Raw genomic sequence first — 12,010 nt, forward strand, 5'->3', positions numbered from 1 at the left:
CCTTATTAAATTTAACAAAATAAAAATCGCATGCCAAAGGAAGCCCTGTGTGTTCTGATATCATTCCCTCCCTCTCTCCTTCCTCCCCAGAAGTAACCACTATCCTTCAGCTTCATACATATTTTAACACTTGTACTGTAGAATGACTATATCTGCAAACAATACATTAAAATTCACCAGACTTACTATTGCTTCTCACGTGATTTTAAATTTTATCTAAATATTGGGCTTTAGGTAACCTTCTTTAACTTGTGGTTTTTTGTTTTGTTTTTTTTAATACTTAATGGTGGGTTTATGAGAGTCATCTAGCCTGATGTATGTACCTTTAGATCCTTCGTTTTAACTATATAGAATTCCACAACATACATATAACACTATATTATTCTCGTATTGATGGGCATTTAGGTTATTTCCAAATATTTACTTTTACAGTGTTGCATTGAATGTACACATACGTCTATAGTCGCCACACAACACTGAATATCCAACTTTCTTTCTTTTTTTTTTCCCTTAAACACAAACCCTGGCAAAAGACAAATTTTTAAGTCATGACCCATTGTATAAAATGAAACAAATGTTTAATAAAACATTCTCATTATTTTCTATTCCATTTCATTTAAAAAAAATCTGGCCATCCAGAGGCAATCTAGGTTTTGTCTAAATTTGCCTAAAATTTATACAATTTGGGGGCCCCCTTTAGAAAAAGAATACAAAATTATGAATACAAAATTAGTAACCAGGCCTTGGAAGAAGGTTTGCAAGTGAGGGAGCCTGAAGCCTAGCCATCTTTTGTTTCAGGGTAAATACCCATCTAAGGAGTCACACTGGATTGCTTTAGTGGTTCACTAATAATGGTTCACTACCAGCAGTTTAACAAACATTGCTCTATATCTAAAAATGAGCCGGCTAGGTCATAAGATGTGAACATTTCAACTTTGAATTTTGATAAATGTTTATACCCATGTAACCACCACCACGATCCAGATATAGGATATTTCTATCATTCAAAGAGCTCCCTCTTGCCCTTTTGTAGTCAATCCCCCAGCAACTACTGATCTGCTCTCTGTCATTATAATTTACTTTTGCTTATTTCTAGAATTGCAAATAAATGGAATTATGCACTAGGTACTCTTTTGTGTCTGGCTTTTTTCACTCAGCCTAGTTTTTGAGATTCATCTATATTGTACTTATCAGTGATTTGCTCTTTTTGTTGCTGAGTAGTATTCCATCATATTATGAAATATGATCCATCACCATTTATCTATTCAAATGCCAGAGTACATTTGGGTTGTTCCTTTCTTTTTCTTTTTTTGCTATTATGACTAGACCTGACACAAACATTCTTGTACAGATTTTTGAGTGACTATAAGTATTTATTTCTAGGGTAAATACCCAGAACTGAGATTTCTGGGTTATATGTAAATATGTGTGTTTAACTTTATACAAAAATACCAAACTTTTTTCAAGAGTAGCTGTTTCATTTTGCTTTCCTACCAACAATGTATTCCAGTTGCTTTACATCATGTCCAGCACTTGGTATTATTAGTTGTTTGGGGTTTTTTGTTTTGTTTTGTTTTGGTTTGGTTTGTTTAGGTTGGTTTTGTGGGGGGAGGGTTCTTTGCTTGTTTGGTTTTTTTAGCCATTCTGAAAGGTATGTAATGGTATCTCTTTGTGGTTTTAATTTGCATTTCCCTAATGGCTAATGATGTAGAGCATCTTTTGATGTGTTTATTTGCCATCTGTGTATCTTCAATGAAGTGTCTGTTCAAGTCTTTTGCCCATTTTTAAATTGGGTTGTTTCTTTTTTACAACTGAGTTTTGAGAATTCTTTATATACTCTGAATGTAAGTCTTTTGTTGAATATGTGACTTACAAATATTTTCTCCTAGTCTGTAGTTTGTCTTTTCATTCTTTTAATTGTCTTTTGCAGAGCAAAGTTGTACATTTTGGTGAAGTCTATCTCACTGTTTTTTTAAATGGATCATGCTTTTGGCATCATGTCTAATCACTCTTTGACTAACCTTAGGTCACAGATATTTTCTCCTTTGTTTTATTCTAAATGTTTTATAGTTTTATTTTTGAGTTATTTTTTGTATAAGGTATGAGATTTAAGTTAGGGTTATTATTATTATTTTTTGGCAGATAGATATCCAATTGTTCTAACACTAGTTTTTGACCACACTATTCTTTCTCCATTTAATTGCTCTTGCACTTTTGTAAAAAAAAAAAATCAATTGGCCATATTTGTGTGAGTCTATTTCTGGACTTTCTATTTAATCTATGTGTCTGTACCTTTGCCAATACCACATTGGCTCAGAATCTGTAGTTTTCTAGTAAATCCTAAAATAGGCTAAAATGATTCCTCCAACTTTGGTCTTCTTCAAAATTGTTTTAGTTATCTAGTTCCTCTGCCTTACAAAATAAATTTTGGAATCAGTTTGTCTATATCTACAAAAAATTCTGCTGGGATAGTGATTAGAATTTCATTAAATCTATAGATCAATTTAGGCAAAATTGACATCATACTATGTTGCATTTTCCAATCCATGAACACAGAATGCTTCTCCACTTATTTAGGTCTTCTTTGATTTCTGTATCAGCATTTGCAGTTTTAAGCATACAGCAATATTCATGTACATGTTTTGGTAGATTTATACCTGAATATTTAAATCTTTGGAGCCACGATAAATGGTATTGTTTTAAATTCAAGTTTCCATTAGGCAATTGCTAGAAACTAGATATTTTTCTATTGACCTGGTATCCTGTGACTTTTCTATTTTTTTTTAAGATTTTATTTATTTATGTGACAGAGAGAGACAAAGTGAGAGAAGGAACATAAGCAGGGGGAAAGGGAGAAGCGGGCTTCCTGCTGAGCGGGGAGCCCATTGCGGGGCTCGAACTCAGGACCCTGAGATCATGACCTGAGCCAAAGGCAGATGCTTAATGACTGAGCCACCCAGGACACCTCCTGTGACCTTTCTAAACTCGTGTTTAGTTCCATGAGTTTTTTGTAGATTCCTTTGGGTTTGCTATATAGACAAGTATGTTGTCTGCAAATTGGGACAGTTTTCTTTTTCTCTTTACAACCTGAATGCCTTTTACTTATTTTCCTTGCCTTAGTACACGTGCTAGGACTTCTAGTACTGTCCAACATGTGTGGTGAGAGTGGACATTCTTTCCTCATTCTTCTTAGGAGAAACTGTTCAGCCTTTCACTATTTAATATGATGTTACCTCTAGGTATTTCACAGACTCCTCTTATCACGTTAAAGATGTTCCTCTCTATTCCCAGTTTGCTGAAAGTTTTTATCATGAGTGGATGTTGAATTTTGTCAAATGTTTTTTCTGGACTTTTTTTCCTTGGACTATTAGTATGATAGATTAAATTGATGTATTTTTTATAATATTTAAAGAACATTTATTTAAAGAATTATATTATATTAAATAATATAATTATAATATAAAGTACATAATTTTTAAAGATACATATATCTCCCAGTCCTTGGCTTGTCTCTATATATACATAACTACACTTTATTTTTAGAGCAGTTTTAGGTTCAGAGCAAAACTGGACAGAAAGTGCAGAAAGTGGGGGCCTGGGTGGCTCAGATGGTTAAGTGTCTGCCTTCAACTCAGGTCATGATCGCAGGGTCCTGGGATCGAGTACCGCATCGGGCTCCCTGCTCCTTGGGAGCCTGCTTCTCCCTCTGCTTCTCTCTCTCTCTCTCTCTCCCTCTCTCTCTCCCTCTGCCTCTCATGAATAAATAAATAAAATCTTAAAAAAAAAAAAGAAAGTGCAGAAAGTTCCCACTTTCCCTCCCTCCACATATAACCTCTCCCATCGTCAACATCCTGAATCAGTACAGTACATTTATTTGTCACAATCAATGAGTCAACATTGACACATCATTATCAACCAAAGACCATAGTTTATATTGGAGTTTACTCTTTGTGTTACACATTCTGTGGGTTTTGACAAATGTATAATGACATATATTCACTCATATAGTATCATACAGAATAATTTCACTGCCCTAAAAATCCCTTATGTTCTCTACCCATTCATCTCTCGCTCCCCCAACCCTCTGGCAATCACTAATCTTACTGCCTCTATAGTTTTGCCTTATCCAGAACACCATATAGTTGGAATCATTCAGTATGTAACCTCTTCAGTAATATACCTTAGTAATATTAACTTTAAGTTTCTTCTGTGTCTTTTCATGACTTAATAATTCATTTCTTTTTAGTAATGAACCACAGTTTATGTATCCATTCACCTACTGAAGTAGGTGAAAACTTGGTTGCTTCCAAGTTTTAGCAATTATGAATAAAGCTATTATAAATATCCATGCGATAAGATCCCCAATTACCAATTTTGTCAAATAGATCTGTGGACATCTTGATCTTATTTAATTGATCACAAATGACCCCTATTAATTGGGACACCTTGCAGGAGTTAACTGTAATGTTAAAACAACACATGTGAGGAAATTTTTCACACCCCAAATGGTGTAGCAATAGTAGACAGTCAATAACGGTGTGGTTCTCAAGAAGTCCTTCTCTGACTTCATTTAATTCTTGGCTGAGTGGATCCAGTGCCTGGGAAGTATCATTTAGAGTCCTGCTGAGCGAGCATACTGTTTTGCAGTCCTAACATAAGTCCTGGAAGTCCCATAGCGAGCTTTGAGGCTTTTTTTTTTTTTTTTTTACCAGGAGGGCTGTTGTATGCTTGGTTAAAGCCTTTGTTCGCAAAGCCTATGTCAAGAGAGTGGCTTCCAGGATAAATGACTTTGAGGGATGAAACGATCAAGAAGCTCTTTTTGTTTGAGGTCCAGCCTTAACACTATGCTATTTACAAGGAATCACAGGCAAATGGGAGAAGACTTGTCTCAGGAGATAAGGGCATCCCCAAGTGCATCATCCAATCTAATCATAAAGAAAGTGGGGCCATCCATTATCTCCATGGGGTACGCTCTGCCTTTTAAAGAGCAATTTTGTCATCCCAGCCACATAGAATTGGTCAAGGTGATAGCTGAGTTATACAATTGTTGGGGAATCTATCCCATTTCCCAGTTGTTCAAGTAATCATATGCCCATGGGGTCCTGTTATCCCCCACAGAATAACAAGCAAGGAGATTGTCTATACGTGAGCTATTGCAGCAATTTCTCTGAGGTTTACCTCAAGTTGTCTAGCTTAGGCAAACAACATTCAAAGACAATCAGAACTAAAATTTAGCATCCACAAAGGTGTGTTGTTGAAACATAATTTTTCTCTCTAAAATAACCCTCATTTCCAGAGATAGCCACATAAGACAAATTTGATTGAAAAACAAGTCCAGTTTTAACAAACGGCATAATTATTTACATAAGCTCAGCAAGAATGATTGATCATACAGATCTTTTAGAATCTGCTTTGCTGGAACTTTTATAAGGAATCTCTAGGTTGAACTTTTAGTAGCCTCTCCAGGCCAGAAGCCAAGCCAGCACTTGCCATTAGACATGCCTGCAATACCTGTCGATTTGGGCAGATTCTTCTTCACGAGGTCCCCAATATATCCTGAGGTTCCTGCACCTGCCAGGAGGTGACATTCTTTACTTACCTGGTGAGGCTGCTGGGAACTCTGTAAGAAAGGTGTCAGGCCAACATTTCCAAGGGGCCTCATGGCTCCAGGTTTCATAAAGTCAACCTTAGTTCCTCAAAGCTGATTGGTCATATCTGAGTCTGTGCATGTCTCTCTCAAACATGACATTCCAGTCAAAGCCTTAGGAAAATAACCAGTGTTTCCAATGGTGTTGCAAGGAGAACAGATTCTTATTGAACTTATGCAAATGACTATGACTGCCATGGAAGAAAGAATACTTACTGAGACCTTTTGAATATCAGAGGGTTCAGGTAGAGAAAAAAGCTAAATGCTCCAATATGTTTACAAATGAATACTTGATCACATTTCTGTAAGTCATATCTTAAGAGGAAGTGTCCTCAGTCTGGGAGAGCAAACATTAGAGAACCAGCAGTGTTTCAAACAAAAGTCACAAAACTATAATCATCTTTTTAGTTAATTTAATCCCATGTTACTAATTCTTGTTTAGTTTGAATGCAGCTTTGGTTCTGGAAATTTTTACCTATTTCAGTTTTAATCTTAAAGATATAGAATACCTGTATTTTTCCTAAAGTCCTTTTTATGAACCTCCTTGAAGATGAAACTCATTTTGCAAGAGAATAAGAAAAATTATAAATGACAAAAACTCAGAAATGGACATTGCTAATGATCTGCGAGTTCATTATGATGCAATTGACAAAGAAACTCAGTTATTTTTATGTCACATAACCCTTTCAATAATCAAAATAGTAAGTGATGACCTTATATTAAAACATTAAAACTTTAGGAATTGCGTATCATCTCTAGAATAGTTAGAGCATTTACCCAAATGTAACTGAAGGCTTATCATTTGTTTAACAGTATTACTAGAGTAATTTAACATACCAAATAAAAGGCGTAATGAGTCAAAGAGACTTTGTTCATGATTTAAATCTTGGGGAAGTTTGTTAAAACTTTAGAAAGTTTTAAGGCACTTGCCTAAATAGGATTAGGGATCGTCAAAGACTTGATAAAGGCAAAACATAGAAATTGGTTTTCTGGGCAGGCAAAGAGAAAACAGCTGTTTACATTTTCGTATCAAGAGCAGACCAACAATTCAAGAGAACTTTATCTTTTGAATAGAGAATTCCAATTTTATTTTATTTTTTTTTTTAAGATTTTATTTATTTATTTCACAGAGAGAGAGACAGCGAGAGAGGAAACACAAGCAAGGGGAGTGGGAGAGGGAGAAGCAGGCTTCCCGCCGAGCAGGGAGCCCGATGCGGGGCTCGATCCCAGGACCCAGGGATCATGACCTGAGCCGAAGGCAGACGCTTAACGACTGAGCCACCCAGGCGCCCCTAAAATCCCTTTATTTTAATCTTAGTCTGTCCTGACCACACTTAAAATTCCTTTCCAAAGATTTTCCTTCACAAACCTTGTACAACTTTCTTTTGTATTCAGATTTTGTCCCAAGCCACTTCTCTCCAAACAACCATCTTATTTAGGACAAAATTACCTTCAACAAAAATGTATTCCCATTTTTTATATCTTTCTCACATATCTCCTACTTTTCTACATACAGAGTTGCCGAATTTTGCACTCTTAGAAATCTTAGTCTCCAATGAAGACTAAGTAGTAACCAATTGTGAACTGTCACACCAGAATTCTTTAGATGGCAAATTTATGAACTGGTTAAGCACAAAGCATGTTTACCAGCAGATTTAAATATCCTTAGTTTCTTTGCAATAAGTAGTCAAAAGCACAAACCTACATCCAGTAATCAATGATTTAGCACCTTATCCTTTTTGGAAAAGACCTAGATGTCCAATGAATTTAATCCCAAAGACTTTGAAAGCTATTTTAACAATTTCCTATGAAAACTTTGATGAGACAGACAATTAACCATCGTTTTAGTCATCTTTTTGCTAACAAATTGCAATAGAGATAACACGAGCTTATTTGACCTTCAGCAAACCTTGGCAGAATACAAGTTTTACATTTAATGCTGATAACTTTAAAGACATGTCTAACTTAATTAAACCAGCAAAGTTAACTTAGTTTAAATACCAAGTTATGTTCCACCTGGGTCCACTTTTAAAAGTCAATCAGTTAGTTCCCCAGGGTCAATTTTTACCTAAGACACTGGTGGGGAAATCTGAAGTGAGCAGTGTATGTAGGCCGCACCCAAGGTACAGAAACAGGAGGGGTGGGGCAGACAGAAGAGGCAAAGTGCTTCCAGAAGGCGGAGAAAAAGGGTTCCCAATTCTAAAGCTCATCCACTTGGACAGATGAGCAAACGCCATGTTTTTCCACCAACAAGTGGAATTAGGCAGTCCATGTCAGGCCAGAGAAGACAGGGAATTTCCCCAAAACAAAGGGAGTTTTGGCAGGTGCTTGGGAATATTCCTTAAAGTCCCTGTCCTGAGGTAGACTAAGCACAGTTGGCTCCACTTAGAGCCATTAACCATAAGATACCTAGGAATAAATCTAACCAAAGAAGCAAAGGATCTGTACTCAGAAAACTATAGAATACTCATGAAAGAAATTGAGGAAGACACAAAGAAATGGAAAAATGTTCCATGCTCATGGATTTGAAGAACAAATATTGTTAAAATGTCTATGCTACCTAGAGCAATCTACACATTCAATGTAATCCCTATCAAAATACCATCAACTTTTTTCACAGAAATGAAACAAATAATCCTGAAATGTGTATGGAACCAGCAAAGACCCTGAAGAGCCACAGGAATGTTGAAAAAGAAAACCAAACAATTCTGGACTTCCAGCCCTATTACAAAGCTGTCATCATCAAGACAGTATGGTACCGGCACAAAAGCAGACATATAGATCAGTGGAACAGAATAGAGAGCCCAGAAATGGACCCTAAACTCTATGGTCAACTAATCTTTGACAAAGCAGGAAAGAATGTCCAATGGAAAAAAGACAGTCTCTTCAACAAATGGTGTTGGGAAAATTGGACAGCCACATGCAGAAGAATGAAACTGGACCATTTCCTTACACCATACACAAAAATAGACTCAAAATGGATGAAAGACCTAAATGTGAGGAATCCATCAAAATCCTTGAGGAGAACACAGGCAGCAACCTCTTCAACCTCAGCTGCAGCAACTTCTTCCTAGACACATCGCCAAAGGCAAGGGAAACAAAGGCAAAAATGAACTACTGGGACTTCATCAAGATAAGAAGCTTTTGCACAGCAAAGGAAACAGTCAACAAAACCAAAAGACAACCAACAGAATGGGAGAAGATATTTGCAAATGACATATCAGATAAAGGACTAGTATCCAAAATCTATAGAGAACTTATCAAACTCAACACCCAAAGAACAAATAATCCAATCAAGAAATGGGCAGGAGACATGACAGACATTTCTACAGAGAAGACATCCAAATGGCCAACAGACACATGAAAAAGTGCTCACTATCACTTGGCATCAGAGAAATACAAATCAAAACCACAATGTGATACCACCTCACACCAGTCAGGATGGCTAAAATTAACAAGTCAGGAAATGACAGATGTTGGCAAGAATATGGAGAAAGGGGAACCCTCCTGCACTATTGGTGGGAATGTAAGCTGGTGCAGCCACTCTGGAAAACAGTATGGAGGTTCCTCAAAAAGTTGAAAATAGAGCTACCTTATGACCCAGCAATTGCACTACTGGGTATTTACCTCAAAGATACAAATGTAGTGATCTGAAGGGGCACCTGGACCCCAATAGTTTATAGCAGCAATGTCCACAATAGCCAAACTATGGAAAGAGCCAAGATGTCCATTGACAGATGAATGGAAAAAGATGTAGTGTGTGTGTGTGTGTGTGTGTGTGTGTGTGTGTGTGTGTGTGTATAATGGAATATTATGCAGCCATCAGAAAATGAAATCTTGCCATTTGCAATGATGTGGATGGAACTAGAGGGTATTATGCTAAGCAAAATAAGTCAATCAGAGAAAGACAATTATATGATCTCACCGATATGTAGACTTTGAGAAACAAGGCAGAGGATCATAGGGGAAGAGAGGAAAAAATGAAATAAGATGAAACCAGAGAGGGAGACAAACCACAAGAGACTCTTAATCTCAGGAAATAAACTGAAGGTTGCTGGAGCGGAGGGGGGTGGGTGGATGAGGTGGCTGGGTGATGGACAATGGGAAGGTATGTGCTGTGGTGAGCACTGTGTATTGTGTAAGACTGATGAATCACAGACCTGTACCCCTGAAACAAATAATACATTATATGTTAAAAAAAATGAATCGTGGATCACTACATCAAAAACTAATGATGTATTGTATGGTGACTAACATAACATAAAAAAAAAAAAAAAAGAACCCGCCATGTTTAACCCATGGAAAACACTCGAAAAGTTTTACAAGGGGAAATTACCCAATTTTGCAGTACCCAATCTAGAGGAGTCCCCATGGAGAATGGTTTGTTTCCCATCTTGCAATCCCAGTAGGAGTTACCCCATACCTGTTACAGAGAGGTGACTATGAAGTCATCCCTACATATCAGCTCTCCCCTGTGAACCAAGGCGTCCCATGGTTTCCACCTCAAAGTGAAACAGTAGCCTAACATCTTGGATTGAGGAGGGATCAGCCCATTGGGAGTAGCCACTCTTACCCATCCATCACCTAATCCTCCTTTTCTCCTCTCGACTTCCTCCCCCAAAATCTGGCTCAATCATAAAGGCTTAGCGAGGTTAACAGTTTAAACTTTGATTCAATTATATTCCCTCGCCTTACCCCTGGGCACTTTTTTCTGTCCTTATACCTGAAGTCCCATTTGCAAGCATGGCCCTATTGAGGGGTGTAGACCCCAAGATTTAGCATCATCATAATTTCATATTTCTGTTGTTGGAACAAGAAAGCCTCAACTACATGACCCATTAAAGTCCCAGCCGCTAATGCAACCAATCGAGGAACTGGCTGGGGGTCTGTAATTCCCTCCTTAATGCTCAACGTATTCCAAGGGAAGTAAATGCCCAGGAAACACTGGGTTCCCTCCAACTTATCATATAAAGAGATAGCTCTAATCCTGCTTGCTTGGATTCCTGGCCATGATTAAACCTAAATTGTACTAACAGAAAAACTTCTCTTACCAGGCAGCAAAAATGAGGAAAAGATTCTCCTCCTGACCTAAGTTCTCACGAAAGATATCTTTAAATGTAAAAGCCTTCTATCTACATAGGAACACTCTTCCTGAAATGAATCCCTGATTAAAAGGGCATAGTGAGGGGCCCCTAGTCGTTAAGCGTCTGCCTTCGGCTCAGGTCATGATACCAGGGTCCTGGGATCGAGCCCCGCATTGGGTTCCCTCTTCAGCGGGAAGCCTGTTTCTCCCTCTCCCACTCCCCCTGCTTGTGCTCTCTCTCTCTCTCTCTCTCTCTCTCTCTCTCTCTCTCTCTCTCTCACTGTGTCTCTCTCTGTCAAATAAATAAATAAAATCTTAAAAAAAAAAAGAGTGAGAGCGTTCCCCACAGGGTTGCCCTCTCTCAGCATTTTTTAATCCATGAAATTATTCCATAGCAGATACTTCATTTTTTGAAAATTCTGCCTATTAGGTGGAGGGCCACCCTACAAAAGGATATTGACAGCTTGCTGAATTTCTGTCCTAATAGTTTTTTGTTTGTGTATTTCTTTTAGATAACCTTAGGAAACACTAAAAAATTCTTGGTTTTTGGGAGTTGCTTGGGTTGCTTGGGTGGCTCAGTTGGTTAAGCGTCTGACTTCGGCTCAGGTCATGATCTCGGGGTACTGGGATTGAGCCCCAAGTCAGGCTACCTGCTCAGAGGGGAGTCTGCTTGTCCCTCTGCCTCCCTCTGCCTCCCCCCACCACCCCTGCTCACGCTCTCCCTCTCTCTCAAATGAATAAATAAATCTTTAATAACAAAAAAATTCTTGGGATTTTGCTAAAATGACTTCTACTGTCTGAAATCCTAATTCTGTTGGATTGGGATTTATAAACAACTTGTAAAGGCCTAATATCAAAAACCACTTAATCTTCATCCATGCTTCAGAAGAAAATAGTTTAAGAGAAAATACATATTTGAGAGTAAAAATCAATAGCTGCAATTGTAATGAAAAATAAAAGTCATGACAATTATTGTGTAAAACAATGATTTAATGATTTTTTTTCCTGGGGCTAGTGACACAGAAAAAGCAATTTTACAGAAATAAAAGCACAGAAGTGTGAACTATTGAGGGATATTGGTGATCAGCAAGTCTCCTTGCCCTGAAAATAGGATGGATGAAGGGGAGTAGTTGAAAATAAAATTGGAAAGGCAGTTGGAGATAAGGGCCTTGTGTGATAAATCCTTAGATGTCATTGACCACTGGGTGCCTGGGTGGCTCAGTTGGTTAAGCGTCTGCTTAACCTTCGGCTCAGGTCATGATTAGGGTCCTGGGACCAAG

At 37.8% G+C, this 12,010-nt stretch overlaps 1 long non-coding RNA gene across 1 annotated transcript in view; it reads right to left on the reverse strand.

Moving 5' to 3' along the window:
* Positions 1-3,717, reverse strand: part of LOC141373402 (uncharacterized) — a 142,540-nt gene extending 138,823 nt beyond the window's left edge. Inside the window, exon 1 of the long non-coding RNA XR_012379336.1 lies at positions 3,667-3,717. This is a non-coding gene — a long non-coding RNA (uncharacterized lncRNA). The remainder of the gene's footprint in view (positions 1-3,666) is intronic.
* Between the last annotated feature and the right edge of the window lie 8,293 nt (positions 3,718-12,010).

The sequence above is a fragment of the Callorhinus ursinus genome, unplaced genomic scaffold (assembly GCF_003265705.2).
Source record: "Callorhinus ursinus isolate GAN/ISIS: 27379988/994484 unplaced genomic scaffold, GSC_fseal_2.0 scaffold9, whole genome shotgun sequence".
NCBI lineage: Eukaryota > Metazoa > Chordata > Mammalia > Carnivora > Otariidae > Callorhinus > Callorhinus ursinus.